The sequence below is a fragment of the Eriocheir sinensis genome, chromosome 23, assembly GCF_024679095.1.
Source record: "Eriocheir sinensis breed Jianghai 21 chromosome 23, ASM2467909v1, whole genome shotgun sequence".
Lineage (NCBI taxonomy): Eukaryota > Metazoa > Arthropoda > Malacostraca > Decapoda > Varunidae > Eriocheir > Eriocheir sinensis.
In genome coordinates this window covers 12,166,715-12,188,240 of record NC_066531.1, presented here as the reverse complement: position 1 = coordinate 12,188,240, position 21,526 = coordinate 12,166,715, and the positions used below count along the sequence as shown (strand labels likewise).

At 45.0% G+C, this 21,526-nt stretch overlaps 1 protein-coding gene across 9 annotated transcripts in view; it reads left to right on the top strand.

Moving 5' to 3' along the window:
* LOC127002481 (demethylmenaquinone methyltransferase-like) overlaps positions 1–21,526 on the top strand; it is a 92,038-nt gene that overhangs the window by 51,783 nt on the left and 18,729 nt on the right. The gene's annotated exons all lie outside the window — the stretch shown is intronic.

The following is a 21,526-nucleotide window of genomic DNA, read 5'->3' as shown; positions in this document are numbered from 1 at the left end:
TACTTCCAGCAAGAAAGAAAGGTAGATGTTGACAGGCAGAGGCGAAAGAGTTTGACCAGGCAGGGTGACAGCACGGAGGCAGAGTTTTTAAGGACAATAGGAGGCACTCCATCAGGTCCATCAGCCTTCTGAGGATTGAGGCCAGAGAGGGCATAGAAAACATCATTTTGAAGAATCTTTATAACAGGCATAAAGGAGTCAGAGGGGGGATGAGTAGGAGGAATATGCCCAGAATCGTCCAGAGTGGAGTTTTTAGAAAAAGTTTGAGAGAAGACTTCAGCCTTAGAGATAGATGAGACGGCAGTGTTGCCGGCAGGACTGAGGAGTGGAGGGAAAGATGAAGAAGTGAAGTTGGAGATGATGTTTTTGGCTAGATGCCAGAAGTCACGGGAAGAGTTAGAGAAAGCAAGGTTTTGACATTTTCTATTAATGAAAGAATTTTTGGTTAGTTGGAGAATAGATTTGGCACGATTTCGGGCAGAAATGTAAAATTCATAATTAGCATTAGTTTGAAGGCTCTGGTACCTTTTGTGAGCTACCTCTCTATCATTGACAGCACGAGAACAAGCGTGATTAAACCAAGGCTTTTTAGCGTGAGGAGTAGAGAAAGAACGAGGAATGTATGCCTCCATTCCGGAGACAATCACCTCTGTGATGCGCTGAGCACACACAGAGGGGTCTCTATCCTGGAAGCAATAATCATTCCACGGGAAATCGGAAAAGTACATCCTCAGGTCGTCCTACCAAGCTGAAGCAAAATGCCAGAAGCATCGCCTCTTCGGTGGGTCCAGAGGGTGTACAGGAGCGATAGGACAGGATGCAGAAATAAGATTGTGATCGGAGGAGCCCAACGGAGAGAACAGTTTGACAGAATAAGCAGAAGGGTTTGAGGTAAGGAAGAGGTCTATAATGTCGGGCCGATCTCCAAGACGGTCGGCAATACGTGTAGGGTGCTGATCCAACTGCTCTAGGTCGTTGAGGATAGCAAAGTTGTAGGCTTGTTCACCAGGATGGTCAGTGAAAGAGGATGAAAGCCAAAGCTGGTGGTGAACATTGAAATATCCTAGGATGGAGATTTCAGCGAAGGGAGAGTGGGTCAAGATGTGCTCCACTTTAGAATTCAAATAGTCAAAAAAATTTACATAGTTGGTAGAGTTAGGTGAGAGATAAACAGCACAGATGTATTTTATAATAGAATGACAATGAAGTCTTAGCCAGATGGTGGAAAATTCTGAAGAATCAAGGTTGTGGGCACGACAGCAAGTGATGTCGTTGCTCACGTAGGCGCAACATCCAACTTTGGATTGAAATTAAGGATGGAGATAGTAGGAGGGAACAGAGTAGAGATTGCTGTCAGTAGCCTCATAAACCTGTGTTTCGGTGAGGAAGAGAAGGTGAGGTTTAGAGGAAGAGAGATGGTGTTCCACTGTATGAAAATTAGAAGGAAGACCGCGAATGTTGCAGAAAATGAGAAGAAAGAGGTTTGAGGAGTTATCAAGACACCTCTCGGGTCGGCAGCCAGAAGGGGAGTCCTGCCTGGGGGAATTTGTGGTCCCCCCCACAGGCGGGGACTCGGAGGCAAGGTGGAGGTGCGCCATTTTGAAATTTGAATTTTGGGAAAAGGTGGATATTTTGTGTGAATGTAATGTGGTGTGGATAGAGAGAGGAGATGCATTTAGAGAGCATGCTGAACTACTCGCTGGTGTTGGTGAGACAATAGGGAAACGGTTAGTGAGGACATGGGAAGGGTTTTTGGAGGGCTTCAGCTCCCTTCTCACCTCCCATATATATCTCACCGGGAGTGGCTTGCGCCCGTTCGGCAGGTGTCCTCCTACCTAATCCAGCCTGTCTCAGTTTGTCTCTCTTGTTACTCATTTATCTTCCACTGTCTGTCCTCGTCCTCCTATTGTTAACTCATACACATTGTTTACTACACACACTGACATTTATATGTCATCTACACCATACACACGCATACACACACAAACACCTTTTCTATTTATTTTGTTTGTTCTTATGACCTGTACGATTTTTATGTCAATAAAAAAGCCTGACGGATATTGACTTTCTCTATCCATGAACCAATTAGCACGTATAACACTCGCTACCGGCTACACGTGTAGGGTGCTGAACCAACTGCTTTAGGTCGTTGAGGAGGGCAAATTTGTAGGCTTGTTCACCAGGCTGGTCAGTGAAAGAGGATGAAAGACAAAGCTGGTGGTGAACATTGAAATCTCCCAAGATGGAGATTTCAGAGAAGGGAGAGTGGGTCAAGATGTGCTCCACTTTAGAGGAGGAGAGATGGTGCTCCACAGAATGAAAACTAGTATCCTACATATCATGAATATGAAATATAAGTACTTAGCTACTATACAAGAGGTCGTTGTGGTTAATGCTGTCCATATGTTTGTCAACAAATGATGGACGATGGACTGACGGAGTGGATCATCCGTGCCGAGCGGCCGCTATTTCGCTGACGTCAGTTCATTTCCCTCACCTCCTTCCTTTTCCTCCATCCCCTCCTTTCCTCCCTTATTTATTCTCTCTCTCACCTTCCTTTACTTACACCCCTCTCTCCCTATTATCACCTCCCTTACTCCTTACCTCCCTCCATCCCCTCCTTTCCTCCCTTATTTTTTCTCTCCCTCACCTTCCTTTACTTACACCCCTCTCTCCCTCTTATCACCTCTCTTACTCCTTACCTCCCTTCATCCCCTCCTTTCCTCCCTTATTCTCTCTCTCCTCCCTTTCACTCCATCCCCTTCTTTCTCTCCCTCTCCCCTCCCTTCTCTTCTCTTCCATTTTCTCTCCTCCCTTACTCTTTCTCTCCCTCTCCTTTCTTTTCCTCCTCTCCTCCCTTCCCAGTTCCCACCTCCCTCCTCCCTTACATTCTCTCCCTCTCCTCCCTTACTCTTTCTCAGTCACGTTGTTTTGTTTTGAGGTGAGCCGAGTACCGCCACCGTCCCACTTTGACCCGCTCTATTGTTATATATCTCCATTATTTCTATCTCCCTTCCTTCTGTTTCCTTTATTCCTTCTTTCCTCTTCTTTATTCTTCTGCAATTCTCTCCTTTCTCCTTCTTTTTCTTTTATCTTCTTCCTCTCTTCTCCTTTATCACACTTCTCATGTTACTGTTATTGTAATTATTATAATTATTATTATTATTATTATTATTATTATTATTATTATTATTATTATTATCATCATTAGTATCTCTCTCTCTCATATAGAAGAAGAAGAAAACTATTAAAACAAGAAGAAGAAAAAAACAACCTATAGCTGTGGAAAATTATTATAATTGGTTTCATGCACTAAATTAATGTTCCTTCCTTTACTGTTTTCTGTTATCATATTACGAGTCTTATCATTTCCTCCACTGCATGAATATTGCACACATGTTTCTTGTATTAACTGAAAATCACACAGTATGCGCTAACCACTCTTGCAGGAAGGCTGTTACAGTTGCGGACGACTCAATTCGAGGAAGGAGGGAGGGAGGGAGGGGGCGGGAGAGCAATTTATTAACTTTTTTATTCTTTGTTCCATATCTCATAATAGAAGGGTGTCGATCCAGTGCAGATGTAGCTAACAGATGTGGAGTAAAGGACCTGCATGGAAACAGTGCTCAGAAGGGAAAGACTCCGATGGTTTGGACATGTAAAGAGAGCAGGGGAGGATACAGTGCTGGGAGTTGTGGAGAGAATGGTAAGATAGGGTGTCCGGTGCAGATGTAGCTTACAGATGTGAAGTAGAGGACCTGGAAACAGTTTCTTTTTTCCTTTTTTACATGTGACCCAAAGCGCCGGTAGGCTTTTTTTTATTAGGGGCCTGATGGTGGGCCCGAGCCCGTTATGGCGCAGATAATTGTTTATAGTGGCGCAATTATTATTGGCTCATGCTGCCCCCCGGAGATCATTCTTGATTTCACTTGCATAGCTTCTTCTAGAGTCCGGGTTGGTGGATAGTCTTCAGGACAGCATGTGGGTAGTCATAGGCCCCTCGGCGGTGACTGAAGAATCCCAGGTGGTTAGCGGCGGATTCGAACCCTCATCATCATCAACCCTGCGAATGCGGGGCCGGCACGCTAACCACTCCGCCACCACCTCAGAAACATGGAAACATGGAAATGCAGGCAACATAAAGCCTATTGGCTCATTACGAGGTTGCCGGCTTTGGTGATTTAATCTGCTCGACAGCCACTTGGGGCCTGGGGAGCAGATGAAAGCACCTCGATATTGAGGAGCAGATGAAAGCACCTCAATATTCAGTTTACTCCCGACGCAGCGAAGTGACGGTCGATTCTATATTTGAAGGAGTTGATAGTATTCGCATTTACTACTTCTGAAGGAAGATTGTTCCAGTGACGGATGACTCGGTTTGAAAAGAAACTCCTTCCGATGGGAAAGACTCCGATGGTTTGGACATGTGAAGAGAGCAGGGGAGGATACAGTGCTGGGAGGTTTGGAGAGATTGGCAAGACAGGGTGCGAAGTGCAGATGTAACTAACAGATGTGGGGTAGAGGACCTGGAAACAGTGCTCAGAAGGGAAATAATCCGATGGTTTGGACATGTGAAGGGAGCAGGGGAGGATACAGTGCTGGGAGTTGTGGAGAGATTAGCAAGACAGGGTATCTAGTGCAGCTAGATGTGGCTAACAGATGTGGAGTAGAGAACCTGGAAACAGTGTTCCGAAGGGAGACCCCTATAGTTCGGACATGTGAAAAGCAGGGGAGGATACAGTGCTGGGAGTTTTGGAGAGATTTAAAGTAAAAGGAAGGAGACCAGTTGGTAGACCTAGGAAAACGTGGAGAAGGTGTATACAGGAAGACTTGGCAGTGATGGGATTGGATGAGCATCAGGCAGAAGACAGAGCAGAATAGAGGAGACCCATAAAGCGTCCAACCGCTCAGGAAGAGTGAAAACGGACGTTAAACGAAATTATGATGATGATGATGATATCTCATAATAGAAGAAGAAAAGAACAGAACTAAGAACATTAAGTGACCTTGGATACGTTCAGTTCACTCCCGACGCAGTAAAGTTACTGTCAGTGGAAATGGAGTTGATCGTTTCCGCACTGACTACTTCTGCGGGGAGGCTGTTCCAGTGGTGGACGACTCTGTTCGAGGAAGGAAGTATGGAGAAGGGAGGGATGGGAGCGATTTTTTTTATTATTTTCGTTAATCTTTGTTCTCTCGTTCCATCTCATCCTTCCACATGCTCACTGCCACATATACTTCACTACTCTGTTACTTAACTTAAATTGCTGATCATTTCACTTGACTTTCAGATTAAATAAGTTAACTTCCTCTGCATTGCGCCACGTAGGGCTACAGCAGACGCTTTTAAAATTAGGAACAGCAGACGCTTTTAAAATTAGGAACAGTAGACGCATTATAAATTAGGAACAGCAGACGCATTATACATTAGGAACAGCAGACGCATTTAAAATTAGGATGAGTAATCACTTAAATTAACTTGAGAAACAAACAAAGATTAACATGATTCTGAGGGGAAGTAGGCACCCGTTTATTATATATATACACATGTCTGTGCATCATCAAGACCCAAAGACCCAGACCAAGCATTCCTAAACGTATACTATAGTCGCAGCACACGAGTCTGAGGTCTTCGTTATCGTGTTCTGGCAACTTGCCATTACACATGCACACACACATACAGCTACATAATCAGCGACCTTATTTTTTTTTTTACAACAGAGGAGTGGCCGAAAGATAGAGAAGAGCTGTGTGGGTGGAGCCCCCCACACGTGCGATGCATACTCCATACGAGGGCGGACAAGGCCCTTGTATATGGATATCAGTGGTGCGGGGCAGAAGAACTGGAGGAGACGATACAGAACGCCCAACCTCGAGGAAGCTGATTTAGTGAGAGAAGAGATGAGAAGTTTCCAGTTAAGATTTTGAGTTAAGGATAGACCGAGGATATTTAGTTCTGAAGAATTATAAGGTGACAGCTGAGTGTAGTTGAAGAATAGGGGATAGGTGTTTGGAAGATTGTGTCGAGTTGAAAGGTGGATAAATTGGGTTTTTGAGGCATTGAAGGACACAAAAACCCAAAGTTTCCTTTTATCCCAATCGGAGATGATAGCAAGGTCTGAGGTTAAGGATTCTGCAGCCTCAGTCTTATAAACTAAAACAGATTTTTACGACAATTTCAATAATATGATTAATACTGACAAATGTGCCCTGTGCGTAGACTATCATATAACATCGTAGACGCCATGACGCCAGGTTGCCAGAGGACGATAATTCACCTCAGTCTCGGGTGCCGCGACGAAAGCCAAGGCTGTTACACAGAGACGGCCTTGGCACAGCACCACTGTAACTCCTCCTCTTCATCTCTCTCCTTTCCCTTCCCTCCTCTTCCTCCTCACTCAGGCTTAGTGATGCGGAAGACGAAGACGAGACCCTCCTTGTCACAGAAATAGTTTGGGACGATGCGCCGCTCCACCTGAAGGAATTATGACCATCATTTCAAATACGTGACCTTCTCCCCCTGGCCAGCTCCTGACCATCTCCTTATACCAGAGTGTCGTGACAGGCGCCCATACAGTGAACAGCCCCGCCAGACAGAAACCTCGATTAGAGTAAATGTTTTCTTGTACCAATGTTGCCAGATAGTTGTATTCAGCCTCTTATATTTACCAACTTCCGACCCCAAAACTGTCTCCTGGGGCTCAATAACTAGATTCATTTATATCTATCGTTAAAATAGTGAATTCCTGATGTTTCTTGGCAATAGTTAGGTGTCAAAAAACGGTAAATACTATGCTCTGAGTACGATAATCTGGCAACGGTGCTCCTACCTTCTTCCACTTCCGTCCGCCTCCAGCTGGTCCATGTAAGGCTCCAGCTTGTCCTTGTAGGAAGGCACGGTCTGTAGGAACTCATAGCGCATCACGATGATCACGAAGCCTCCTGGAGTGCCGGAGAGGAGGAAATCAGTTAATCATTGGGGCATACGCTAGGGGGCGCGTCGTCTAGCCCACCATAGGGAGACCGCCTCAACGTTTACTCCAGGCAAATCTGAAGTCTCTATGTAGGCTCTTTCCCATCCTAAACGGCGCCTAAGTTCGCCTGTATGAAAAGCCTCTCGTAAAGTTGCTGGGATTAACATGAACTGTTTTATGATCCTATAGTAGGAGTAGGTAGGAAGACACCTACCGAACGGGTGTGACCTACTCCCGGTGAGGATATATGGGAAGCGAGGAGGGTGCTGAAGCCCTTCAAAGACCCTTCCCATGTCCTCACTAACCGTTTCTTTGTTGTCTCATCAACACCAGAGAGCAGTTCAGAATGCTCTCGAAAGACAGGGCCTCTCTCTTTTTACACACCACGACATTCACACAACCAACCAACCTTTGCCCAAAATTCAAAATTCAAAATGGCGAAAATAACAATTGCCTCGGAGTCCCCGCCTGGGGGGGGACCATAAATTCCCCTTCTGGCTGCCGACTTGAGAGGTGTCCTGATAACTCCTCGAACCTCCTCCTTGTCAATTTCTGCAACATTCGCGGTCTTCGTTCTAATTTTCATTCTGTGGAACACCATCTCCCTTCCTCTAAACCTCACCTTCTCTTCCTCACCGAAGCACAGGTTTCTGAGGCTACTGACAGCAACCTCTACTCTGTTCCCTCCTACTATCTCTATCGTAAATTTCAATCCAAAGCTGGATGTTGCGCCTACGTGCGCAACGACAATCACTTGCCCTCGTGCCCACGACCTTGACTCTTCTGAATTTTCCACCATCTGGCTAAAACTTCATTGTCATTCTATTACTAAATACATCTGTGCTGTTTATCTCTCACCTAACTCTACTAACTATGTAAAATTCTTTGACTCTTTGAACTCTAAAGTGGAGCACATCTTGACCCACTCTCCCTTCGCTGAAATCTCCATCACGGGAGATTTGAATGTTCACCACCAGCTTTGGCTTTCAGCCTCTTTCACAGACCAGCCTGGTGAACAAGCCTACAACTTTGCTCTCCTCAACGACCTAGAGCAGTTGGTTCAGCACCCTACACGTATTCCCGACCGCTTTGGAGACAGGCCCAACATTCTAGACGTCTTCCTTACCTCTAATCCTTTTGCTTACTCTGTCAAACTGTTCTCTCCGTTGGGTTCCTCCGACCATAACCTTATTTCTGTTTCCTGTCCTATCGCTCCTGTACATCCTCTGGACCCACCGAAGAGGCGATGCTTCTGGCATTTTGCTTCAGCTCGGTGGGACGACCTTGTTATAGTAATTGTAGTATATCAATGGAAAAAAAACCCCACGAAAGTTAGATTACGCCACATTGTAGGAATGTCAGCTGTCAGTGTTTACCATCTCAGTTTGTATACAAAGCATTTCATCAAGCTTAGAGGTCATCTTGACATACGTGACCAATTGTAACTTCATTATTTTACACTCTGTAACTCGTCACTCCTTCGGGAGAGCTCGCACGACACACACCTAGCGTCTCGTCTCTCTCACCCACGCTACGCTGTATCTTAGGTTAAGAATATATTTCTTCTAAGACAGCAAGAGTTTCCCTTCACGCCCGCAAGTCCCCGCAACCAAGCGTTCACCGGTGGCAGACGGTGTCCCAACGCGCCCGAGCCCTTCTCTACCTAGTTCTCCTACAAGAGCTCCAAGCCACAAGAACTCACCAACAAATCCGGGGACAGGCGTAGAAGGAAGGAAGGAGTCAAAATCCCTGCTACAGGCCAACTACAGCCCTACGCACTTCTACAAGCTCTCTACAGGCCAACAACCAGCCACTCCCAGCTCACTCCAAGCCCTCCATGGTACGCAGAAGGAGGCACTCCCCGCAGAGCCCACAAGCTCTAAGCAACACAGCGGCAACGCCGCCGCTGCCGGGAGCATCGGCCCAAACCTCATCCGGCAAACAGTCAACCAGGGCAAACGCGGACATCTCCCGGTGACTGCAAGCTCCCACAACTCTCAAAATAACAAGAGCATCGCAGCCGTCCTACGTCTGGCAGCAGTGTTCCGGCGCCCGCCCTGCCACACACCTGCCCGACTACATCGTCAGCAGTTTCCAGCAGCCATTACGGGGGTCAGTCTCCACGCCATCAGTCAACCTTCTACGCGCTCCTGCCGCGGCCAAGGTCTTCCAACGCGACTCCAAAGGCTCCAGGTACCCCATGAGCGACGACATCCTCCGTCACCAGCTCTACGTCAGCTGAATATTCTCGGTATTGTACCTGTTCCAAATATTTTCACAAGTGCAAACTCAGCAAAATTGCATCAGAGGCACGACTCTTTTATTTATGTGTATCTAACACTGTTAATCATTCGTAATCGTGAGAGTAACGATCATTCGCATACGGTATTGATCCTTCTTTTTGTCTGTTAGCGGTAAAACTGTGATTTCTCTACTGTAATTCAAACTTCCTCAGTGTGTCCTTGCTCCGTTTTATCTTCGCTGTTCGGGAGAAACCCGCACTTTAAGGGCATGCTTACTTATTTCTCCTAACCAAATAACGGCTGCGTTATTGGGTCATTATTTCATATAACCATAACATTATAACATTACATTATAACCTGACATTATAACCTTAACTTTCTATTACGTCTAACGGCCACCTTGCTTACCATCCCTTCTTGTTTTTAGGGGTACGGCGCAAACTTTTAACTCAGACGCGTTACGTTAATATTTACAGCAATTAAAATATGCTCATATATTGTAACTGATTTAAGCCATAATATGAACAAAGACACTCTCGGTAAACTCGGTGACACCTTTAAACAGTTAACGAGTCCCTCAGGTAAGGAGGAAGTGGAACACGATTCAGGCACCAATGATCTTAATGTTGTAAATTTACGTTCAGGTATTCAGTATTCCTCAATTCCAAACAGGGACCCTTCATCTCAGGGTTCTTCGGGATACTTAACCCCCACTCAACCGGTCACAATGCCTTTCAATCCACCTCCCCCCCCACCCCCTTCCACCGATTCGGGTCATTCCAACTCACGCCAGTTTTCGACAGTTCTCTGGCAGCGAGTCAGATTATTCGGCGACAGTTCCTAGATCTATGTGAGTCTTCCATCGTAAATTCCTCCATTACGGAAGATCATGATAAAATTGCATTCATTCGGTCCGGGTTACTACCAGGCTCTCGGGCACTAAATTTGATGCAGTCCTCAGCGTTTGCTTCGGTGGACATTGGAGTAAACTATGAGATTTTTATAAGGAATTTCATAAAAATTTTCGGAGGCGGGAGTAAACCAAGCTTCGTTAGACAGATCGCACACACGGTTGAGCCCCTCCAAAAAAAAAACCTCAACAAAGCCGATTTGGGACGCCATGACTGAGGCAAATCAGCTGGCGGTTGATTGTGTCAAAAGTCTAGAAGACGCGCAATGGCTCTCAGGGGGCAGTATGCAAAAACACCAGGTGAAGACAGTCTTCGAGTTGCTTTTTTACTTATTTCATATTTCAGAGAAGAACCGCCGTTCTGCCCTTCCCTTGACCTTCAAACCGGGCGGGAATTTGGTTGACTTCGTCTCAGAGTTAGAAGTCAAGGTTCAAGAACACACTCACCATCAACCCCTCGCAACTGCCGCAGCATTGCAGGCACAAAGTAAGGCATCTCTCACCTGTAGTTTTTGCAAACAATCAGGACATTCCGAGAATTCTTGCTTCGCGAAACGTAGGGACTCAAGACAGGGATCTGATAGGAGATCAGGAGGTTACAGGGGTGGCCATCACTCATCACACAGGAACCCTAGGCCAAACCATCAGCGGAAGGCTGCCTTTTGCCAAGTCTACGGGAATTGTTTTCATGATTCAGACAGTTGTTATGCAATACAAAAGGCCGAGGAGGAACAGAAGAACAAGTCCTCGGCGGACAGTAAACCACACTCCTCCTCTTCTCAGAATAAAAAGGCATGACTTTGTGACAGCCCCAAGGCGTACATCCAAGTACCCCATAAGGACGATACTAATTGGGAGCAACTTGACTCAGTCACTGCCGCCTTGGGACGGACAAGCATAATTGCCCTCCCTTGCAAGGTGGGCAAAATTTCACTCACCTTAACGGTAGACACAGGTGCAACAGTCAATGTAATCTCAGACTCCGCTTACAGGTCACTGACACGACAGGCGAGAGGGTGAAATTGGCCGATCAAAGAGATCGACCTGTATGTGGTATGCGTGACAGGCACCACTTTGGGAATCCTTGGGCGAGTACCACTAACAGTCAGCTTACATGAAAAGGTATGTTCCTTTCGAGATTTATTTTATGTATCTAGCAGGTTTGCTTTACCTGTGGATGGGATCTTAGGATTAAACGCCATGAAAGACCTGCACATAACCATAAACCCTGAAAGCAACGCGATCGTGTATCAAGGACGACGCATACAGGGACGGTAAATCCATCGCCTATATCACCTGTAATCCCGCCCTCAGAGGGGGAAAATGACCAACCCACCACAGACTCAGGGTCTGCCACCGCCCAAGTGACACCTCTTACGGTCAAACCACACGAAAACATTACAGACTTGTGGCGGACAGTAACGGCACTCGTAGAAGGTCCTCAAGTAGTTCCGGATCGTGCTGCAAAACTTGTTAAAATCCGGTTACCTAACGCTCCTGCAACGGGCAGTGATGTGTGTATCGACGGAGCACCACACACCGGGTGACGGTGGCGGTAACTCTCGCGATAGTCAAAGAGGGAGGTATTGCAGAGGCATTGGTAATAAATACGTCAGGATCCCCTGTATCCTCAAAACACGGGGTAAGATTATGCCAGTGTTTAGTGTATGGGAAAAATGTAGCCCCGGAACCAGCTGCATACCCTTCAGCCCAAGTCTCAGGCATAACCTCGGCGTGTCAGGCTTCTCCCGAACAAGACACAGCTAATTTAGAGGCATCCCTAAAAGTTGCACACAATTCCGAAATTAAGCCAACCTTAGTCCAGCTGCTGGAACATTATAGGGGGCTCTTGCTCTACCAGGCGAGCCGCTAGGAGTTACGCAGTGTGCTGAACACAATCACATTAAGTTAAAACCCAATACCAATCCTGTATATAAGCTCCCCCACAGTCAGAGGGAAGTAGTGCAGCAACTTATATCTGATATGTTAGAACAAGGTGTCATCAAAGAATCGAACTCCCCGTGGAATTCACCCTTGTTTCTAGTTCCAAAGAAAGACGGTTCTTATCGTCCTGTGATTGATTTCCGGCGTGTGAACAACGCAACCGTGGATGATCATTTTCCGTTTCCCGTTCTTAGAGATCTTCTGATGTGTCTCGGTAGAGGAAATAAAGTCTTTACGAGTCTAGATCTGGTCAGTGGCTACTGGCAACTGCCTATGGCCCCCGAGTCCCGTGAAATAACGACTTTCAGCACGCCTCATGGCCACTATGAGTGGACGAGGATGCCGTTCGGGCTCAAAGGAGCTCCCTTGACCTTCCAAAGGACAATGAACAGTATTTTTGGTGACTTGCTGGGCAACTGTCTATGTGTATTTAGACGACATCATCATAGCAAGTAAAGACGTGCATGCACACATGGCAACACTAAAAGCAGTCCTACACAGACTTCAAGAGGTCGGATTAAAGCTCAAACTCACCAAATGTGAATTCTTAAAGCCTCGGATCAAGTTCTTGGGGCATGTCGTGGACGAATTCGGCATCCACACAGTGGACGACAAAATAAAGGCTATTGCCGAGTTCCCTCAGCCAACGTCTGCGGACAAGGTTTTGTTGGTAAGAGAACCGGGTAGGACACGAAGTAACGGATTTAAACTGGATAAATTCAGATTCAACAGGGACATAGGCAAAATTTGGTTTACAAACAGGGTGGTGGATGAGTGGAATATGCTTAGCAGTCATGTGGTGAGTGCCAATACAATTGTCACATTCAAAAATAGATTAGATAAATTCATGGACAGCGATATTAGGTGGGCTTAGATACACGGGAGCTTAGGTTCAGAGGAGCTGCCTCGTACAGCCCTACCTGCCTCTTGCAGACTCCTATGCTCTTATGTTCTTATGTTCTTAATACAAGGCTCGGTCGCGTAGGACTAGAGCTCCCCTGAGGAGAGACAAGGAGAGGTATGCCAGGAGTCTCGCTGAGGAAATCGAGGGCCATTTAAATGCGAATGACCCCAGACCTGCTTATCGAGCCGTGAAGAAGCTCCGCTCCAAGTCTCCCTTTAAGGTGAGCGCTATCCGAACAGCTGACGGCTGCCTCGTGTCTAACATGAATGGGCAGAGGGCACGTTGGGCTGATAACTTTGAGCAGCTGTACATGGTGGACTCTCCACGTCGGCAGCTTCCAGTTGCTGGGTTGCAAGTGGTGGATGCTGACCCACTCATTGACGAAAGTTCATCCTCTCTGGTTGAGGTCAGAGAGGCTGTGGCTAAGTTGAGGGGTGGGATGGCACTTGGCGCCTGTAACATCAGTGCGGAGCTGCCCAAAGCTGGAGGTGAGGCCATGATCCGCGGGTTGCCTGCGGTCTTGACTGCCGTATAGCAGTCCGGTACCATTCCTCCTGACTGGAAGAGGGGGTTGGTCGTCCCTATCTGGAAGTGGAAAGAGGACCGCCAGGACTGCAACAACTACCGTGTATTACACTACTCCGTGTACCAGGCAAAGTGCTTGTCTATCTCTTGCTGATGCGAATTCGCAGCCAGCTGCTGAAGCCGCAGAGACCTGAACACTCTGGGTTTCTGACTGGTAATTTGACAACTGACTGTTTCCTAGCTTTTCGCATACTGGTGGAGCGCCGACGTGAGTTTTGACCGGGCATGCTTGCCGCCTATGTTGATCTCAAAAAGGCGTTTGATTCAGTGCACCGTGAGGCACTGGGATATCCTGCGACTCCGTGGGGTTCCTGCAATGGCTATTGGTTTGCTGACTGGTCTGTACTCTGAGACTGAGTGTTGTGAAGTGTGTGGGGGGCGTGTCCGGCTTCTTTCCCGTGAATGGGGGAGTGAGGCAGGGCTGTGGCCTTGCCCCATTGCTTTTCAACACTTGTATGGAGTCATTGTGGGCAATGCCAGGGTCACTGACCTTGTTTTAGCTGATGATGCAGTGATCCGGGCGGAGTGGCTGGAGGTTTTGGTGATGGCTCTCGAGGCACTGCACGAGGAGGGGAAGCCCTTGGGACTCCAGGTCTTCTGGACCAAGACCAAGGTGCAGGTGTTTGGAGGCTTGCTGGATGACACAGTATAGTCTGTACATGCGTGTGGCGAGGACGTTGAGATCTCAGAAAGTTCCACATATCTTGGTAGCGTAGTACATAACAACGGTGAGTCTGGCCAGGAAGTCTTACGGCGGATTGGTCTGGCCCACGGTGTTATGGACTCGGTCAACACGAGTATATGGCGTTGTCGATACCTGTGCAGAAGGACAAAGATCCGGATCTTCAAGTCCCTTGTGCTTCCTGTCTTACTCTATGGTTGTGAGACATAGACACTAAATGGGGGCTTGGAGAGGCGGATTGATGCCTTTGGTAATAAGTGTCTACGCAGAATCATGGGTTATCGCTGGAATGATTTTGTGTCAAACCGGCGACTACCCCGTGAGACTGATTCGACATGTATTACCTGCATAGTCCGTCAACGCCAACTCCGGCTATACGGGCACGTGACACGTTATCCGGAGGCTGATCCTGCTCATCGGGTTGTCTCTGTAAGAGACAATCCTGAGTGGAGGAGGCCAAGGGGACGCCCACGGAATTCGTGGGTTGAGCAAGTCATTAGATCCTGCCGGAAGGTATTCGGGTTGGGAAGGGGGCCTGCATGGAGACTCCCCCGGAGTGAACCCCAGGGCTTGGCATCGTAGGTGGGCGAGGCAACGCGCCCCCCGGCGTATGCCCCCATTGATTGATTGATTGATCTATCTGCCTCTCCCTTCAATGTACTCTTGGAACAAAACCATCTGTCATTAACCTACACTCCCATTGCAGTCTTTCCTCACCTTCGTCATCCCTCCTATTAAATTTCTTCTTCCTAACAACCCTCACCTCATCTCACAATATTACTATACCCCAACTTTCTCTCTCATTCTAGTCCTCCTTTTCCTCTTCTGTTAGACGCAGCCTTGACCTAATTTCACAAGCAGGTTAAGGTTAAGAACAAGCACTCCTCATGTTAACGTGTCTCTTCCCCCCTTGGACGCTGCCCCGCACTCACCCCACGGCCTCCCTTCCATGGGTGCGCAGGGCGCGGTGGTGGCGCACAACCAGACCTAGGGCGTGATCGTGAGCAGACAGAGCCTCGTTCTGCAGCACCTGAGGCGGGAACACGCGGGGAACTACACGTGCGGGGCCACCAACCACGAGGGGCACAACACAAGCAATGCCGTCATAGTACCCATCAAACGTTCTGCTCTCTCTCTCTCTCTCTCTCTCTCTCTCTCTCTCTCTCTCTCTCTCTCTCTCTCTCTAAGTTCACGTAGCTCTCATAAAGAAACATAAGTGCACAATTTTCTTCTCCGTCTTCCATCTCGACAGTATCGGCGTCACTGGGGGCCGCTTTCACAGTCATTTTGTTTGTTTTGATCGTTACCAATGGCTGTTATCGCCGCTATAGTATTCCCACGTAAAACTGTCCGATGGCGTAGTGGCGGCTGCGGGGTTAGCCTAGCACCGCACCTTACCACACATTCTCAACAGCTCTCCCTTCCTCTGCAGCCGCCACTACCCCATAGGCCACTTTCACGTGGAAAATTATAGCGTCGATCGCCGCCATTGGTAACGATCAAAACAAACAGTGACTGTGAAAGCGGCCCTGAGTGTCGGGGCTTATTTCCTATCATGGTATTCCAGGGCAGAAGACAGACGGACAGACAGACGGACACGGCGCCTGTTGAGTAGCTCTCGTGTCAGTGGCTGCAGTGCTATAATATACCTCTTCATTTTTCATTTAAACGTCAAAACGAGACCATTTGAATTTACATCTAACGTAACAAACCTTTTCGTCAAATTTGTCTATAGTGAGACTCTTTCAATCCGCAATCTCCTCAAAAGAAAATGGAAGAAATGTTTAACTCAAACACGGCGACATATTACGGTGCTTCTATTACTATTCCTAAAACTTTTGATTTTCTTATTATCACCAAGATGATGATTACTGTACTTGTAATTTATTACTATACTCGGTCATCAATACCTATTTCTGTTAACTTCGTATATGATTCCAGTAATCGCTGTTAATTTTGTTTAAAGAATATGTATCTTTTACAATCGTATTGTGATTACAAAACACTATAATTGAATTTAACTAATTATTGTTAAAAGTAAACAACGATTAAATAAATGTTAAAGAAAACAATGAAAAAATATATCGTCTGCAACACATAAGAATATAAACAAGAACATAATAACGTAGCAGTCTTCAAGAGGCCGTTAGTGCGGTACAATGCAGCCCATGTGAACCTGTGGATCTAACCCCACCTAATCTCACTGTCTTTGAATTTATCTAATCTATTTATGAATATGACAATTGTATTGGCACTCACCACATGACTGCTCAGCCTGTTCCACTCATCTACCACTGTTAGTAAACCAATTTTGCCTACGTCCCTGTTGAATCAGAATTAATCCAGTTTAAACCCATTACTACGTGTCCTACCCAGTTCTCTTACCATCAAAACCTTATTTATATCTCCCTTATTAAAGCCCTTCATCCATTTATAAACCTCTATCAAGCCACCTCACACCCTTCGCCTTTCTAAACAATGCAAGTTTAACTGTTTAAGTCTTTCCTCGTTTTGCAACATGATGTGTCCTAATCTACTACATCTAATACAGTAGAAAAGTTGCATTCCGATAAGATCACAAGAAAATATAAACTTTGTACTTGTAAGTCATTAATATTACTATATCATTACTAATAACCCAAGTCTGATGAAACTTTTTTTTTTTTTTTTCATATCTAATGTCAAAAGACAACTCGAACCAACTGCTTCTCCTTCTTGTCTTTGATTCAATAATGTGGACTTGCGAGCATACGTGTGGGCCAAGGAATCCTGCAAGCATCTGGTGGATAAGTCAAGACAAACATCCCCATAGACGAAAAAGTAAAACTACACGACAAACTTCCCCATAGACGAACATAAAGTAAAACTACAACAGACGGAAGGAAAGACTGATGGTATAATGTACAGTCGCGATATGAAGTGATGTCGCCGTGTACGGCCATTTTCGATCACCCAAGTATCGTTATATATTTTCAAGAGTACCATTATTTTCCTGCATCTTCATCATAACTTAACTAAATATATTTTAGAGCGCCAGAAAAAAAAAATAGAAAATAAATATTCAAATGATGTCTTACGAAGACTTGTCGAAATATTTTTGACACAAAAGTGTTTTCGTTCACCAAGGAAAGAGTCAAATGAAGTCCAATTATCGACATATTACTCAAACAGAAAGTAAAAATTATCTTTTCATGAAGTCGACAACACTTTTCAAATCTAACATATGCGCAATAATATAGGACATGCATAATTAGTCGATATCCGAAAACTAGGATGACGTAATTGATTTAATTTATACTCTCGTATGATGATGACGTCATCGCCCGCGCACTTTCATACCTATTATTCAGCCCCTGACTCATTCTTTTGCGCTTTCGTGGTCAACAACATAACGATAACAAAAGCTGTTAAGTGGACTTCTAATGCATGATAGCGATAAAGGGAAGATGCCTGGCAGCAGTGTTGCAAGTTGCAGAGTAGGAAAAATCAAAATGTTATCCACGTGATCTTCTAAAATGTACCAATTGGAACCAAAATGTATCAAATTTATCATCTATCTATTAAATAAAATTACTTATTGCGTTTACGTCACTGTATGAATTATTTTCTTTTAATTGCGGCTAGAAAAACTGACATTAATGGAATCATCATAGCCAAATCTGAGTCTGAGAGTTAGAGTTGAGAGAGAGAAAATTTCTGCTGATCTCTCTACACACTATGACTCTCCATATAGGTTGATGGAATACCTTCATATCTTCGTTACTATCTTCAAGCATCTATCTATCTTTATCTATCTATCTATCTATCTATCTATCTATCTATCTATCTATCTATCTATCTATCTATCTATATATATATATATATATATATATATATATATATATATATATATATATATATATATATATATATATATATATATATATTGTGATAATAAATGTATTAATAACTGCAGAGACAATTCATGGAATGACCTAGAATATATATATATATATATATATATATATATATATATATATATATATATATATATATATATTTTTTACGTCGCGGCCTCATTGCGCCGGTAGGCTTCTGTTCCTTTGTGGATCCTGATGGTCGGTCAGAGCGTTCTTTCCGGTGGGTCCTGATGGTCGGCCCAGCCTGTTCTGGCGCAGGCAGGTGCGTTTTATAGTGGCGCCATCTTGCATTGGCTCATGCTGCCACCCGGAGCTCATCTTTAATCCTAGAATCTAGAGTCCCGGGTTGATAGGTGGTCTATGGATAGCATGTGGGTAGTTTTAATACCACTCGGCGGCGGCTGAAAATACCAGCTTGCGGGCATCGGTCGGGGATTGAACTGCCTCCTCCTGGACGCAGGGGCCGTCTTGCTATCCTTCCAGCCACCGTATATATATATATATATATATATATATATATATATATATATATATATATATATATATATATATATATATATTCTGGTCATTCCATGAATTGTCTTCTGCAGTTATATACATAACAATAATTAATATATATATATATATATATATATATATATATATATATATATATATATATATATATATATATATATATATATATATATATATATATATATATATATCGCCTAAATCTGAACAACGTATAACAACTGTTTTGCAAAGATAAGCACACGACGAGAGCTAAATCATTTCAAGGTTGCTTCAGTACTTCAGCACTGAAGACAACACATGATATCCTGCAGTTGCATTTTTAAAGCAAATGAATGTATAATTGTAATTCAGGTACTACTATGTTTTTTTACCGTGTTTTACATCACAACGTTTTATAGATTATCATTAAAGGAACATTATAACATAAACAATAAATACACATCGCTTCCGTTACCTTCAAGTGCTCCTGCACGAAACATTTTGAGAGCGGCGACATCAGTTCATATCGCGACTGTATATCGTTCACTCTCTCCCTGCGGATTACGTGTGCCAATTTAGCATCACTAACCCCTAAGTGTAAATACACGAAGTCAAGTCATACGCAGGTTTATGGGAGGAGACACGGCCGAGGCGTGGTTTATGCGCGACACTGCTTGGAGCCAAACTAGAGAACGTAGAAACAGGGATTTAGAGAAAACGAGGAAAGGGGGACTAATTTAAATCAATCACTTCATCATGCCCTCTTTCACATCCAACACCGCCGTTTGTAGTCAATGAAATTACAGTCACGCAATACCACAATAAAAAGAAATTTTTTCGTAATTGGGTTGCCTGAACGCGCTGTGAAAGAAGACAAGAATGCACATCCAAAGTGAACATACGGCCCCAACTTTAGTCACCCCTGAACTGGCGGGTATTTTTTTAGTCCAAGTGACGTCATTCGTTGCTCCGCCCCAAAACCGCCTCCTGCGCGTACCGGTCCCAGTTTTGAAGCAAGGTGACGGACTTGGTATATATAGACTTAGACTAACCCCAATACTAATGAAGCGTGCTCGATAAACGGGAATAAATGGCGGCGTAACTCTGGCTCGCCGCTCATATTGATCCTCGCGGCTGTAAATCTGGACGTGAACACAACCCGCTTAACTGAATTAATGAATGATGACGTATCGTTCAACCCCAAACCTAAAGCCACACACCCCTTTTTTTTTATTTATCACGAAACATTAGAAAAAAACCCGACTACCCCTTTCCTCTGATAACCACGTGTAAGGCTGCACATGGTAATAAGTAAAAATGGAATACAACACAACACAACTTATGGGTGATGACTTAATAAAAAAGCTCTTAACTGCAATGGAGAGAGAGAGGCAGTGGGAGACGGTGTCAGAATGGATAGCATGACGGCGCCGCGGCCGAGTGGCTTAAAACTACCACATGCTGTCCAGAAGACCACCTATCAACCCAGACTCTAGATTCTAGGATTAAAGATGAGCTCAGGAGGGCAGCATGAGCCAACACAAGATGGCGCCACTATAAACACTCGCCTGCGCCAGAATGGGCTGGACCGACCATCAGGCCCCACCGAGAAGAAGCCTACCGGCGCAATAGGCCAAGACGTAAAAAAAAAAAAATAAATAAATAAATCCCCCCTCCCGCGACCTCGCCGCACACGACTTTCTACTCAAGCTCATCCCTTTACTGTCCAAATCCTTTATGCACCAGTTAAGCAGCATCTTCACTCTTTCATCCCTCGCGCTGGTAAACTCTGGAAGAATCTTCCTTCATCTGTATTTCCTCCTGAGTAAAACTTGAACTCTTTCAAGAGGGGGTTATCAGGACACCTCTCCTCCCTAAATTGACCTATCTTTCGGCCACTCCTTTAACGCTTTTTAGGAGCAGTGAGTTTCGGGCTTTTTTTTTTTTACATTTGTTATCTTTTTGTATGCCCTTTGAACTGACTCCTCTGCTGTAAAAAAAAAAAAAAAAAAAAATGCTGTCTGGATCTTCAATCAACCTTAACTTCAGCAACTTCGGTCAAGAGCACCGGGAGGCAGCATGGGCCAAACAAGTCATACATCACGCCAGCCACCATAAATAAAATTAGCTTGCGCTACTAACAGGCTGGGGCCGTCTATAACGCCCCTCAAAAAACCCTACCGGCGCTACAGACAACACAAAAAAGTGTAGTCCATCCGATCCTGATCTGCGCATGCGCAGAACCCAATGTTTACTATCACACAGTGTTGATATTCTAGTTTGTCCAGGCAAGATGGCGGCAATACAGCATGCTAGTTTTTATGAGAGAATGGCCAAATTCCAGGATGACATTCAAGGGTTATCACATTTATCACATTTACCGACATACAAGGGTATAGGTTATCACATTTATCACATTTACCGACATACAAGGGGTATAGGTTATCACATTTATCACATTTACCGACATACAAGGGGTATAGGTTATCACATTTTTCACATATACCGACATACAAGGGGTATAGGTTATCACATTTATCACATCTACCGACATACAAGGGGTATAGGTTATCACATTTATCACATTTACCGACATACAAGGGGTATAGGTTATCACATTTATCACATTTACCGACTTACAAGGGATGCAAGTCATCTCACCAATCACATTTATCGACGTACAAGGGGTGCAGGTTATCTCACCAATCACATTTACCGACGTACAAGGGGTGCAGGTTATCTCACCAATCACATTTACCGACGTACAAGGGGTGCAGGTTATCTCACCAATCACATTTACCGACGTACAGGGGGTGCAGGTTATCTCATCAATCACATTTACCGACGTACAAGTGGTGCAGGTCATCTAACTTATCACATTTACCGACAT